Source organism: Coregonus lavaretus (assembly GCF_964263955.1).
Source record: "Coregonus lavaretus genome assembly, contig: HAP1_SCAFFOLD_1489, whole genome shotgun sequence".
NCBI lineage: Eukaryota > Metazoa > Chordata > Actinopteri > Salmoniformes > Salmonidae > Coregonus > Coregonus lavaretus.
In genome coordinates this window covers 47,936-61,315 of record NW_028162141.1, presented here as the reverse complement: position 1 = coordinate 61,315, position 13,380 = coordinate 47,936, and the positions used below count along the sequence as shown (strand labels likewise).

General features: G+C 47.9%; 1 protein-coding gene across 1 annotated transcript in view; it reads right to left on the bottom strand.

Annotated features, from left to right (window-relative positions):
* LOC311119549 (beta-enolase) overlaps positions 1-10,740 on the bottom strand; it is a 47,877-nt gene extending 37,137 nt beyond the window's left edge. The window contains exon 1 of the mRNA XM_084194227.1: positions 10,736-10,740. The gene's annotated coding sequence lies outside the window, so the exon portion shown is untranslated. The remainder of the gene's footprint in view (positions 1-10,735) is intronic.
* Positions 10,741-13,380: the final 2,640 nt, after the last annotated feature.

Genomic DNA, 13,380 nt, shown 5'->3' with positions numbered 1-13,380 from the left:
CCCAGCAGAACGCACTGTGTGTGTGTGTGTGTGTGTGTGTGTGTGTGTGTGTGTGTGTGTGTGTTTGATGGCTTAGAACTGTCTGTTCAGCCTCTTGGTCAGTCTCCTGTATCCAGGTGTTATTGTCTGAAGGGGTGTGTGTATTGTGGGTAAAGCACACACAGATACACAGACACACAGACACACACACAGACACACACAGACACACACACAGACACACACACAGACACACACACACACACAGACACAGACACACACAGACACACACTGTTATGTGGGCAGCTTGTCTCTCCCTTTTCTGTTTCCCTTCCTCCTTGTTTTGTCCCCTCTTTTTCTGTTGTATGTGTGTTTGTCCCCTTTATGTGGGTGTGTCTGGAGTGGAGCAGGGGGCGTGCTCAGGATCTGCCTCTCCTGTGCAGCTGCGGGTTGTTTCCAGTGATTCCTGCCTACGCAGCTGCATCCTATTCTCTCATCAACCTGCACTACTTATTCCTGGGCATGGCTCTCCACCGGCGCCAGATCGTTGTTCTTACCAGAGCGTTCGGACATACCTCCCAACCTGCCTGCCTTCCTGCCGGTCGGTCTGCCTGCCTGCCTGCCTGCCTGCCTGCCTCAGCCTCTCCTTCCTCCGGAGCCGACTAGCCCACTCTGTTCCTTTACGTCAGTTGTTTTTGGACTAAGACAATTTGAACTTTTATTAAAACATTTTTGTTTCTTCCACTCCCTTTGTCGTGTTGGTTTCTCTGAGTGCTGGGTTGAACCATAGCCTTAACAGAACGATCTGGCCATGGACCCAACAGAGAAACAGCACGGGGCAAACAAAGACAGCTTCCAACAAGCTATCCAGGCTCAAGGAACGTTGCTAGGACAGCATGACCAGTTGATTCGGACTCTTGTGGAAGATAATCATCAACTGCTGAACCAGGTGACTCAGTTAACTACACACGTCTCTAAATTGTCTGTTATCAGTTCTCCATCTCTCTCTGACCCCCAGTTTGATGCACCCCAAGTTGTTTCCTCGGACACTAGGCAGGCTTCGTTCCGTCGGGAACCCCCTGTCACGTCGCCTGAACCGTTCAATGGAGAATTGGACAAGTGCCGGGGATTTTTGCTTCAGTGTGACTTGATTTTTCGGCAGAGACCACTGTCGTTTTCTACTGATTCATCTAAGGTACATTATGTTCTGGGGCTGTTAAGAGGGAAAGCTCTGGTTTGGGCTGAGGCTGTGTGCTCAGATCAAACTTTGACTGGATTGACTTTTGCTGATTTCTCTGCTAAATTGAAGACTGTTTTTGACCATCCTGACCATGTGGGTAATTCCTCCAAGATACTTTTTAATTTGAGGCAGGGTTCTAACAGTGTGGCAGAGTACTCTATTGAGTTCTGGACGTTGGCAGCGGACTCCAAGTGGAACAATGTGGCACTTCAAGGAGCATTTCTAAACGGTTTGAATGAAGCCATTAAGGATGAACTGGCTGCTCGTGATGAGCCACATGATTTACATTCTCTCGTTTCCCTGTCCATCAAGCTAGACAATCGGTTGCGGGAGAGGCGTCGGGAGAGAGGCGATCGGCCACATCTAGGAGGACGAGTTCCCCAGCCTTCAACCACTCGAGTCTCGCCTCTCCGGAGTCGGCAGCTTCTTGTTCCTGATTCCATCCCGAGCACAGAGGAGGAACCTATGCAAGTGGGTCGAGCTCGACTACCTCCAGCTGAGCGGCAACGGCGCCTCCAGGCGGGTGAGTGCCTGTACTGTGGAGACGCCACACACATTCTGGCTACATGCCCTAAGCGGCCAAAAGACAAGGCTCGCTCGTAACGGTGGGTCTACTTGCGAGCCCAGAGTTAGATCCTGAACCCATCATTCCCCGATTACAAGTACCTGTAACCTTACGTTTCCAGAGTCATTCCCTGCCACTCTCAGCTCTCATAGACTCAGGTGCAGAAGATAACTTTATTAGCCACCAGTTCGTTACACAAGCTCGTATCCCCATGGAGCCACTACCTACCCCCATCCGGGTCACAGCCCTTGATGGGCGCCTCCTCGCGGAGATAACTCATCAGACCACCCCCGTTTCCCTAGTGATTTCTGGCAATCATTGTGAAAGCATTCAGCTAAGAGTTATGTCTGGCTCAGCTACCTCCCTAATCCTTGGCTTCCCCTGGTTGGCTCTTCACAACCCACAAATTGATTGGACACGTCACACCATTCTCAGTTGGAGCACTAACTGCCATTCCGAGTGCCTGAGGTCAGCGGTTCCCCCCACTAAGTGTAACCCAACTCCTCCCTCAGCTCCTCTTGATCTGTCATCTGTCCCCAAAGAATACCATGACTTAGCGGAGGTTTTCAGTAAGGACAAGGCTCTGTCTCTACCACCACATAGGCCTTATGATTGCCCTATTGAACTGCTCCCTGGTGCTCCCTTGCCCTCTAGTCGGTTATACAATCTGTCCCGACCGGAAAGAGAGGCAATGGAGCAGTACATTGGTGATTCTCTGGTCTCGGGCATAATCCGTCCCTCGTCGTCTCCTTTGGGTGCAGGTTTCTTTTTCGTGGAAAAGAAGGACAAGTCGTTACGCCCCTGTATCGATTTCAGGGGTTTAAACAACATAACTGTTAAAAACAAGTATCCCCTTCCACTCATCAACTCAGCTTTTGAACCTCTGCATGGCGCCACAGTGTTTTCCAAGCTCGACCTCAGGAATGCTTATCACCTTGTCCGAATCCGAAAGGGAGATGAGTGGAAAACCGCTTTCAACACTCCACTGGGACATTTTGAGTATTTGGTCATGCCCTTTGGGCTTTCAAATGCCCCTGCGGTTTTCCAAGCCATGGTGAACGATGTTCTTAGGGATTTTTTGAACCGTTTTGTCTTTGTATACCTGGATGATATTCTTGTTTTTTCCAAGTCACCCGAGGAGCATGAGTCACACGTCCGTCAAGTCCTTCAACGGCTCTTGGAGAACAAGCTGTACGTCAAGGCAGAGAAGTGTGAGTTCCACAAACAGTCTACATCGTTCCTTGGATTCATAATTGAGAGCGGGCAGGTGAAGGCGGACCCCGAGAAGATCCGGGCAGTGACGGAATGGCCCACACCCACCACCCGTAAGCAACTTCAACGATTTTTGGGCTTTGCTAACTTCTACCGTAGATTCATTAAGGGTTTTAGTAGAGTGGTGGCACCCCTTACAAGACTCACATCTCCTAAAGTCCCTTTTCGGTGGTCCCCTGAGGCGGAGCAGGCGGTAGGGGTTTTGAAGGAACTGTTTTCCACCTCCCCCGTGTTGATACACCCCAATACCTCTCTGCAGTTTGTTGTGGAGGTGGACGCGTCGGACTCAGGTGTGGGAGCAGTCCTCTCCCAGCGCTCCCCCACTGACCAAAGGCTTCACCCCTGTGCGTTTTTCTCCAAGAAATTGTCACCCACAGAACGGAATTACGACGTTGGAAACCGGGAACTGCTGGCGGTCAAGCTTGCACTGGAAGAATGGCGGCACTGGCTGGATGGAGCTGAACTGCCGTTTGTGGTCTGGACTGACCACAAAAACTTGGCTTACATCCAAGCCACTAAGAGACTCAACTCACGCCAAGCCAGATGGGCCCTGTTTTTTAGTAGGTTTAACTTTATTCTTACATACAGACCGGGGTCAAGAAATGTTAAACCAGATGCTTTGTCCCGCCAGTTTGCTGACCCTTCGGAGACCAGCGAGCCTGAGGCAGTCCTGCCTTCCTCATGCGTCGTGGCGGCTGTTCAGTGGGAGATCGAGTCTCTTGTGAAGACTGCACTTGCCACGGACCCGGGACCGGGTGATGGACCTCCCAACCTACTCTTTGTTCCCGAGACGGTCCGGTCTCAGGTGTTGCAGTGGATTCACACCTCCCGTTTTGCTGGTCACCCTGGGATGAGACGCACGTTGACGCTGCTTAGGAGACATTTTTGGTGGCCGTCAATGGAAACTGACGTTCGGGCTTTTGTGGCAGCCTGTTCAACCTGTGCTCGGGGCAAAGCCTCCCATCAGTCCCCTTCGGGGCTGCTGCTACCCCTCCCAGTTCCCAGCCGTCCCTGGTCCCACATTGCCATGGATTTTGTCACCGGCCTACCCAAGTCTGAAGGTAATGATACTATACTTACCATTGTGGACAGATTCTCTAAATCTGTCCACTATATAGCATTACCAAAATTACCGTCTGCCAGTGAGACAGCGGACCTCCTAGTCCAACATGTATTCCGTCCCCATGGAATACCTGTGGACATCGTATCTGATAGAGGCCCACAGTTTACTTCCCGTGTTTGGAAGGGTTTCTGTTCTGCTTTGGGTGCTTCCGTTAGTCTGTCCTCAGGGTTTCATCCCCAGACCAACGGTCAAACAGAAAGAGCCAACCAAAACCTCGAAGCAACCCTTCGTTGTGTGGCTGCTCAACATCCATCATCCTGGGCTAAACATCTGCCCTGGATAGAGTACGCCCACAACTCCCTCACCGCCTCTGCCACCGGTCTTTCACCCTTCGAGGTTACCATGGGTTATCAACCCCCTCTGTTTCCTGCTCAGGAGAAGGAATTGGCTGTTCCTTCGGTTCAGGAGAACCTCCGCCGCTGCCAGAGAGTGTGGAGCGACGCTCGGGAAGCATTGCTTCGGACCACCGACAGGAACAAGACAACAGCGGATAGGAGCAGGACTCCCGCACCTGTGTTTCATCCTGGTCAAGAGGTTTGGCTGTCATCTAAGAACGTACCTCTTCGTACCAAATCACGCAAGCTGTCTCCTCGGTACCTGGGTCCGTTTGTGGTGGAATCCATCATTAACCCCGCTGCGGTTCGTTTGAAGTTGCCTTCAGCCATGAAGATACACCCTACCTTCCACGTCTCCCAACTGAAACCTGTGTCCTCCAGCCTTTTGTGTCCGCCGGCTGATCCACCTCCACCTGTTCGCCTCATTGACGACCATCCGGCCTACACCGTCAGTAGGCTCCTGGACTCTCGGAGGCGGGGTAGGGGTCTCCAATACCTAGTCGATTGGGAAGGTTATGGACCAGAGGAGAGGTCTTGGGTCCCTAAGCGTTTTGTGTTGGATCCTCAGCTGATCACGGACTTCCATCATGACAACCCTGACAGGCCTGGTGGGTCGCCAGGTGGCGACCATTGAGGGGGGGGTACTGTTATGTGGGCAGCTTGTCTCTCCCTTTTCTGTTTCCCTTCCTCCTTGTTTTGTCCCCTCTTTTTCTGTTGTATGTGTGTTTGTCCCCTTTATGTGGGTGTGTCTGGAGTGGAGCAGGGGGCGTGCTCAGGATCTGCCTCTCCTGTGCAGCTGCGGGTTGTTTCCAGTGATTCCTGCCTACGCAGCTGCATCCTATTCTCTCATCAACCTGCACTACTTATTCCTGGGCATGGCTCTCCACCGGCGCCAGATCGTTGTTCTTACCAGAGCGTTCGGACATACCTCCCAACCTGCCTGCCTTCCTGCCGGTCGGTCTGCCTGCCTGCCTGCCTGCCTGCCTGCCTCAGCCTCTCCTTCCTCCGGAGCCGACTAGCCCACTCTGTTCCTTTACGTCAGTTGTTTTTGGACTAAGACAATTTGAACTTTTATTAAAACATTTTTGTTTCTTCCACTCCCTTTGTCGTGTTGGTTTCTCTGAGTGCTGGGTTGAACCATAGCCTTAACACACACACAGACACACACAGACACACACAGACACACACAGACACACACACACACAGACACAGACACACACAGACACACACACACACAGACACACACACACACAGACACACAGACACAGACAGACACAGACAGACACACACACAGACACACACAGACATACAGACACACAGACACACACACAGACACACACAGACACAGACACACACAGACACACACACAGACACACACAGACACACACACAGACACACAGACACACACAGACACAGACATACACAGACAGACGCTTGCAGGAGACCACATCCTGTAACTTACTGAGAGAAGGAGAAAGCAAGATGGAGTGGAGAAATAAAAGGGGTGAGATGACAGAGAGAAGGAGGGGGAGGGAGGGAGGGAGGGAGGGAGGGAGGGAGGGAGATAGAACTGAGAATCTTTAGAAGTATCCTGACCTGTCAGAAAAGTGGCTCAGTTGGTAGAGCATGGATCTTGCCCTGCCAGGATCGTGGGTTCGATTCCCGGGACCATCCATATGAAAATGTATTCACCCACTACTGTAAGTCACTTTGGATAAAAGCTAAATGGCATACAATATATAGTACTATCCTAACCTGTCTTCTAATCAGGGGAGAGAAGGGCTGATATATAGTACTATCCTGACCTGTCTTCTAATCAGGGGAGAGAAGGGCTGATATATAGAAGTATCCTGACCTGTCTTCTAATCAGGAGAGAGAAGGGCTGATATATAGAAGCATCCTGACCTGTCTTCTAATCATGGGAGAGAAGGGCTGATATATAGAAGTATCCTGACCTGTCTTCTAATCAGGGGAGAGAAGGGCTGATATATAGAAGCATCCTGACCTGTCTTCTAATCAGGAGAGAGAAGGGCTGATATATAGAAGTATCCTGACCTGTCTTCTAATCAGGGGAGAGAAGGGCTGATATATAGAAGCATCCTGACCTGTCTTCTAATCATGGGAGAGAAGGGCTGATATATAGAAGTATCCTGACCTGTCTTCTAACCAGGGGAGAGAAGGGCTGATATATAGAAGCATCCTGACCTGTCTTCTAATCAGGAGAGAGAAGGGCTGATATATAGAAGCATCCTGACCTGTCTTCTAATCAGGGGAGAGAAGGGCTGATATATAGAAGTATCCTAACCTGTCTTCTAATCAGGGGAGAGAAGGGCTGATATATAGAAGTATCCTGACCTGTCTTCTAATCAGGAGAGAGAGTAGCATTGCACAGAGTATCAGGGGCGTGTTAGTGCAAGTCTAATTACACACACACAGCTACAGAATCCACCTCGTCAGGCAGACCTTGTAGACAACATGTACAGACACACCCCCTCTCTCCTCTCTCTCCCTTTCTCCTCCCCTCTCTGCTTTTCTAACACACACACACAGTGATGGAGAAAGTAGACACACACACACAGTTCTGTGTAAGAATTCACCTGAAGTTGTTCTAAGATGACATATAAACTAGCCAGTGTAAGGGTTCAGCTATGGGGAATGAGAAGCTGATCAGTAAACACACAGACTTCCTGTAGCTAACGGTACTCTGGCTTCCTGACTCATTTTGAGAGAATGAAGACGAGAGGAAGTGGTCACAAACATCACGCACACACACACACACACACACACACACACACACACACACACAACCTTTAACTAGAAGAGTTCTTAACCTTTTCTCACCATAGCTGTCAGTGTCTGATTGGTGTTAGTCTGTCTCCTTATTTGGCAAAACAGGAAGAGAGAAGAAGGAGAGAAGAAGAGCGAGAGAGTAAGAGAAAGAGAGAGAGAGAAAGTGAGAGAGAGAGAGAGAGACCACTGAGACTGACCCAAACCTAAGGAAAGCTTTGACTATGTACAGACTCAGTGAGCATAGCCTTGCTATTGAGAAAGGCCGCCGTAGGCAGACCTGGCTCTCAAGAGGAGACAGGCTATGTGCACACTGCCCACAAAATGAGGTGGAAACTGAGCTGCACTTCCTAACCTCCTGCCAAATGTATGACCATATTAGAGACACATATTTCCCTCAGATTACAGAGATCCACAAAGAATTCGAAAACAAATCCAATTTTGATAAACTCCCATATCTACTGGGTGAAATACCACAGTGTGCCATCACAGCAGCAAGATTTGTGACCTGTTGCCACAAGAAAAGGGCAACCAGTGAAGAACAAACACCATTGTAAATACAACCCATATTTATGTTTATTTACTTTCCCTTTTGTACTTTAACTATTTGCACATCATTACAACACTGTATATAGACATAATATGACATTTGAAATGTCTTTATTCTTTTGGAACTTATGTGAGTGTAATGTTTACTGTTCATTTTGTATTATTATCTACTTCACTTCCTTTGGCTGTTAACATATGCTTCCCATGCCAATGAATTGAACTGAACTGAGAGAGAGAGAGCGAGAGCGAGAGACAGAGAGAGGGGGAAAGAGAGAGAGAGACAATGTAATGTCAATAATATTTCCCATTTAGTTTTGTCTTTCATACCATGTCATGTGTCTTCTCAGTCAGGTTGAGATTGGCCTACTACTATTGCTTTAATGTATTGTTATTCTCATTAATATTGTTGTTGTAGTTGCTGTTTATGGTAATCCCATTTCCAATACTATTATTATTGCTGTTGGTCCCACCATTGTTGTTATATGTATAGTTTGACAATGTAAGTAATTTAACTTGCCATGTCAAAAAAGGCTATTGAATTGAATTGAATTGAATTGAATTGAGAGAGGGGGAGAGAGAGGGAGAGAGAGACAGAGACAGAGACAGAGAGAGACAGAGAGAGAGAGAGAGAGTTTCACATTTCAGGAGAAGACCCTGATGAAGACAGTGTCGAAGTAACAAAAGTTGATTACAAAAAGGTACAGAACGGCAGGCAGGCTCAGGGTCAGGGCAGGCAGAGGTCAATAATCCAGGGTGGTGAGACAAGGTACAGAACGGCAGGCAGGCTCAGGGTCAGGGCAGGCAGAGGTCAATAATCCAGGGTGGTGAGACAAGGTACAGAACGGCAGGCAGTCTCAGGGTCAGGGCAGGCAGGATGGTCAAAACGGGGATAACTAGAAAACAGGAACTTGAACAAGACAGGGGAAAACCGAAAGAAAACGAACAACAGACAAACAGAGAACACAGGTATAAATACACTGGGGATAATGGGGAAGATGGACGACACCTGGAGGGGGGTGGAGACAATCACAAAGACAGCTGAAACAGATCAGGGTGTGACATGTAGACATTTGAAATGTCTTTATTCTTTTGGAACTTTTGTGAGTGTAACGTTTACTGTTAATATTTAATGTTTATTTCACTTTTGTTTATTATCTACTTCACTTGCTTTGGCAATGTTAACATATAATATAATAATAATATTCCATTTAGCAGACGCTTTTATCCAAAGCGACTTACAGTTTTTATGTATTGGCTGGTCGAACCGACTACCCTGGCGTTACAAGCGCCATGCTCTACCGATTGAGCTACAGAGGACCACATATGTTTCCCATGCCAATAAAGCTCTTCAATTGAATTGAATTAAATTGAGAGACAGAGAGCGAACAATAAATAAATGAAAAGCTAAAATCTATAAAACCAAAGAAGGCTTGTGGTCTAGATAACATCAGAAATTAAATGCTGAAAAACATCACACCTGAGTTGCAAAATGCTGTGCTTAAATTGTTCAACATGGTACTAACTTCTGTCTGCTTTCCTGATGTCTGGAACCAGGGGCTCATCTCCCCTATCCACAAAAGTGGAGACAAATCAGACCCCAATAATTACAGGGGAATTTGCGTAAACAGCAACTTGGGAAAGGTTTTCTGTAGCATTTTGAATTCAAGAATTCAAACCTTTCTTCAAGAAAAAAATTTAATAAGTAAGTGTCAAATTGGCTTTCTCCCCAACCATCGCACTACTGACCATATATACACCTTACACACACTAATTAATAAACACGTCCACCAAAAAAAAGAGGGCCAAATCTTGTTTCTCAATACTTTGTTATATACCCTTTGTTGGCAATGACACAGGTCAAACGTTTTCTGTAAGTCTTCACAAGGTTTTCACACACTGTTGCTGGTATTTTGGCCCATTCCTCCATGCAGATCTCCTCTAGAGCAGTGATGTTTTGGGGCTGTCGCTGGGCAACACATACTTTCAACTCCCTCCAAAGATTTTCTATGGGGTTGAGATCTGGAGACTGGCTAGGCCACTCCAGGACCTTGAAATGCTTCTTACGAAGCCACTCCTTCGTTGCCCGGGCGGTGTGTTTGGGATCATTGTCATGCTGAAAGACCCAGCCACGTTTAATCTTCAATGCCCTTGCTGATGGAAGGAGGTTTTCACTCAGAATCTCACGATACATGGCCCCATTCATTCTTTCCTTTACACGGATCAGTCGTCCTGGTCCCTTTGCAGAAAAACAGCCCCAAAGCACGATGTTTCCACCCCCATGCTTCACAGTAGGTATGGTGTTCTTTGGATGCAACTCAGCATTCTTTGTCCTCCAAACACGACGAGTTGAGTTTTTACCAAAAAGTTATATTTTGGTTTCATCTGACCATGTGACATTCTCCCAATCCTCTTCTGGATCATCCAAATGCACTCTAGCAAACTTCAGATGGGCCTGGACATGTACTGGCTTAAGCAGGGGGACATGTCTGGCACTGCAGGATTTGAGTCCCTGGCGGCGTAGTGTGTTACTGATGGTAGGCTTTGTTACTTCGAATCCAAGATGGCGTAGTAGTGCAGTCCTGTTTTTGTCGTGTGTCTGTAAATAGCCTGTAAATACCCTTTTATTTCCCTATCAGACTTTTCATCCTTCTACAAAATATACTTTCCTGCAACCCGCCTCACTCAATGTGGAACGGATTCTATTATTGACTTACCTTTTATCTAGAATCTCCAGTTGAAACTAGCTAGCCAGCTAACTAGCTACTTGCTATTAGCCACAGTTAGCGGTATTTCACCCAGAACATTGGATTTTTTTTCTGCGGGATTAATCTAATCACTGGACATTAATCACCGGATCGCAACTAGCTAGCCGCAACCGAATGGATGTTGCTGTCTGGCTAATCACCACTGCCCCCGATGCAAGCACCAGTTAGCCTCGAGCTAGCCTAGATCCAGGCTCATATCTACCTCTAGGTGTACCGGATGGGAGTAGCCAGCTAACTAGCTACTTGCTATCAGCTACCGTTAGCGGTTTTTCACCATTGTCCGTGGCCTGCACCACTCACCAGCCAGCTCAAGTCTGGACTATTATTCGGCCAGTCTGCACTGTCTGCACAGCGCGTTATCGACCCGGAACATATCAGTCTTTCTGCCGGAATCACTGAATCACTGGACCTTTAACTCCGGATTCATCGCTACCAGCTAGCTGCAACAAAATGGACGCTGTGGTCTGGCTAATCATCCTGAGCTAGGCCCATCTCCCGGCTATCTACATCTCTGTCAACCGGACGGGACCACCTAGTGTTGACACGGAGCCCCGCCGATCCTACACGACTGGTCTGCCGACGAAATCGTCTGATGTGGTTACGACGTCGACCACGAAGATTCCATCTGCTAGCCCCGGCCCGCTAGCACACGCTAGCCGTGGCCTCTTACTCGCTAGTGCTTTAGCAGCCTCCGAACTACCTCCGAACTCTCCTATTGCTGTTCACCGGACCTTATGATAACTCAGCTATACAGCTGATGTCTGCTGGACTGTTCCTTTTTACGGTACTACATCCTGTTTATGTTTAGCCTCAGCCCAAACATGGTTAGCTTATTGTTGTTTCGGTTATTTCTAATTGTACTATTTCACTGTAGATCCCCCAGCCCAGCTATACCTGCCTTAGATAGCTCCTTTGTCCCACCCCCCATACACGCGGAGACCGACTCAATTGGTGCCTCCAGCGATGCTATCTCTTTCATTGTTACCCAACGCTTAGGTTTACCTCCACTTTACTCATATCCTTCCATATCCTTGTCTGTACATAATGCCCTGAATCTTTTCTACAACACCCGGAAATCTGCCCCCTTTATTCTATGTACCCAACGCACTAGAAGACCAGTTCTTAAAGCCTTTAGCCGTATCCTTATTCTAGTCCTCCTCTGTTCCTCTGGTGATGTAGAGGCTAACCCAGGCCCTGCAGCCCTCAGTATCACTCCTACTCCCCAGGCGCTATCATTTGCTGACTTCTGTAATCGCAAAAGTCTTGGTTTCTTGCACGTAAATATCAGAAGTCTACTTCCTAAGTTTGAGTTATTCACTGCGTTAGCACACTCCGCCAACCCTGATGTTCTAGCAGTGTCTGAATCCTGGCTCAGGAAGGCCACCCAAAATTCTGAAATGTCCATCCCCAACTACAACATTTTCCGTCTAGATAGAACTGCCAATGGGGGGGAGTTGCAATCTACTGTAGAGATAGCCTGCAGAGCTCTATCATACTATCCAGGTCTGTGCCCAAACAGTTTGAGCTTCTACTTCTAAAAATCCACCTTTCCAGAAATAAGTCTCTCACTGTTGCCGCTTGCTACAGACCCCCCTCAGCCCCCAGCTGTGCCCTGGACACCATATGTGAATTGATTGCCCCCCATTTATCCTCAGAGTTCGTACTGCTTGGTGACCTAAATTGGGATATGCTTAATACCCCGGCCATCCTACAATCCAAACTAGATGCCCTCAATCTCACGCAAATTATCAACGAACCTACCAGGTACAACCCTAAATCCGTAAACATGGGTACCCTCATAGATATCATCCTGACTAACATACCCTCTAAATACACCTCAGCTGTCTTCAACCAGGATCTCAGCGATCACTGCCTTATTGCCTGCGTCCGTAACGGGTCCGCGGTCAAACGACCACCCCTCATCACTGTCAAACGCTCCCTAAAACACTTTAGCGAGCAGGCCTTTCTAATTGACCTGGCCCAGGTATCCTGGATGGATATAGATCTCATTCCGTCAGTAGAGGATGCCTGGTTGTTCCTTAAAAGTAATTTCCTCTCAATCTTAAATAAACATGCCCCATTCAAAAAATACAGAACTAAGAACCGATATAGCCCCTGGTTCTCCTCAGACTTGACTGCCCTTGACCAGCACAAAAACATCCTGTGGCGTACTGCATTAGCATCAAATAGCCCCCGCGATATGCAACTTTTCAGGGAAGTTAAGAACCAATATACACAAGCAGTCAGGAAAGCAAAGGCTAACTTTTTCAAACAGAAATTTGCATCCTGTAGCACTAACTCCAAAAAGTTTTGGGACACTGTAAAGTCCATGGAGAATAAGAGCACTTCCTCCCAGTTGCCCACTGCACTGAGGCTAGGAAACACTATCACCACCGATAAATCTACAATAATCGAGAATTTCAACAAGCATTTTGCTACAGCTGGCCATGCTTTCCATCTGGCTACCACTACCCCGGCCACCAACTCTGCACCCTCCGCTGCAACTTGCCCATGCCCCCCCCCCCGCTTCTCCTTCACACAAATTCAGACAGCTGATGTTCTGAAAGAGCTGCAAAATCTGGACCCCTACAAATCAGCTGGGCTAGACAATCTGGACCCTTTCTTTCTAAAACTAGCCGCCGAAATTGTCGCAACCCCTATTACTAGTCTGTTCAACCTCTCTTTCATAACGTCTGAGATCCCCAGAGATTGGAAAGCTGCCGCGGTCATCCCCCTCTTCAAAGGGGGTGACACTCTAGATCCAAACT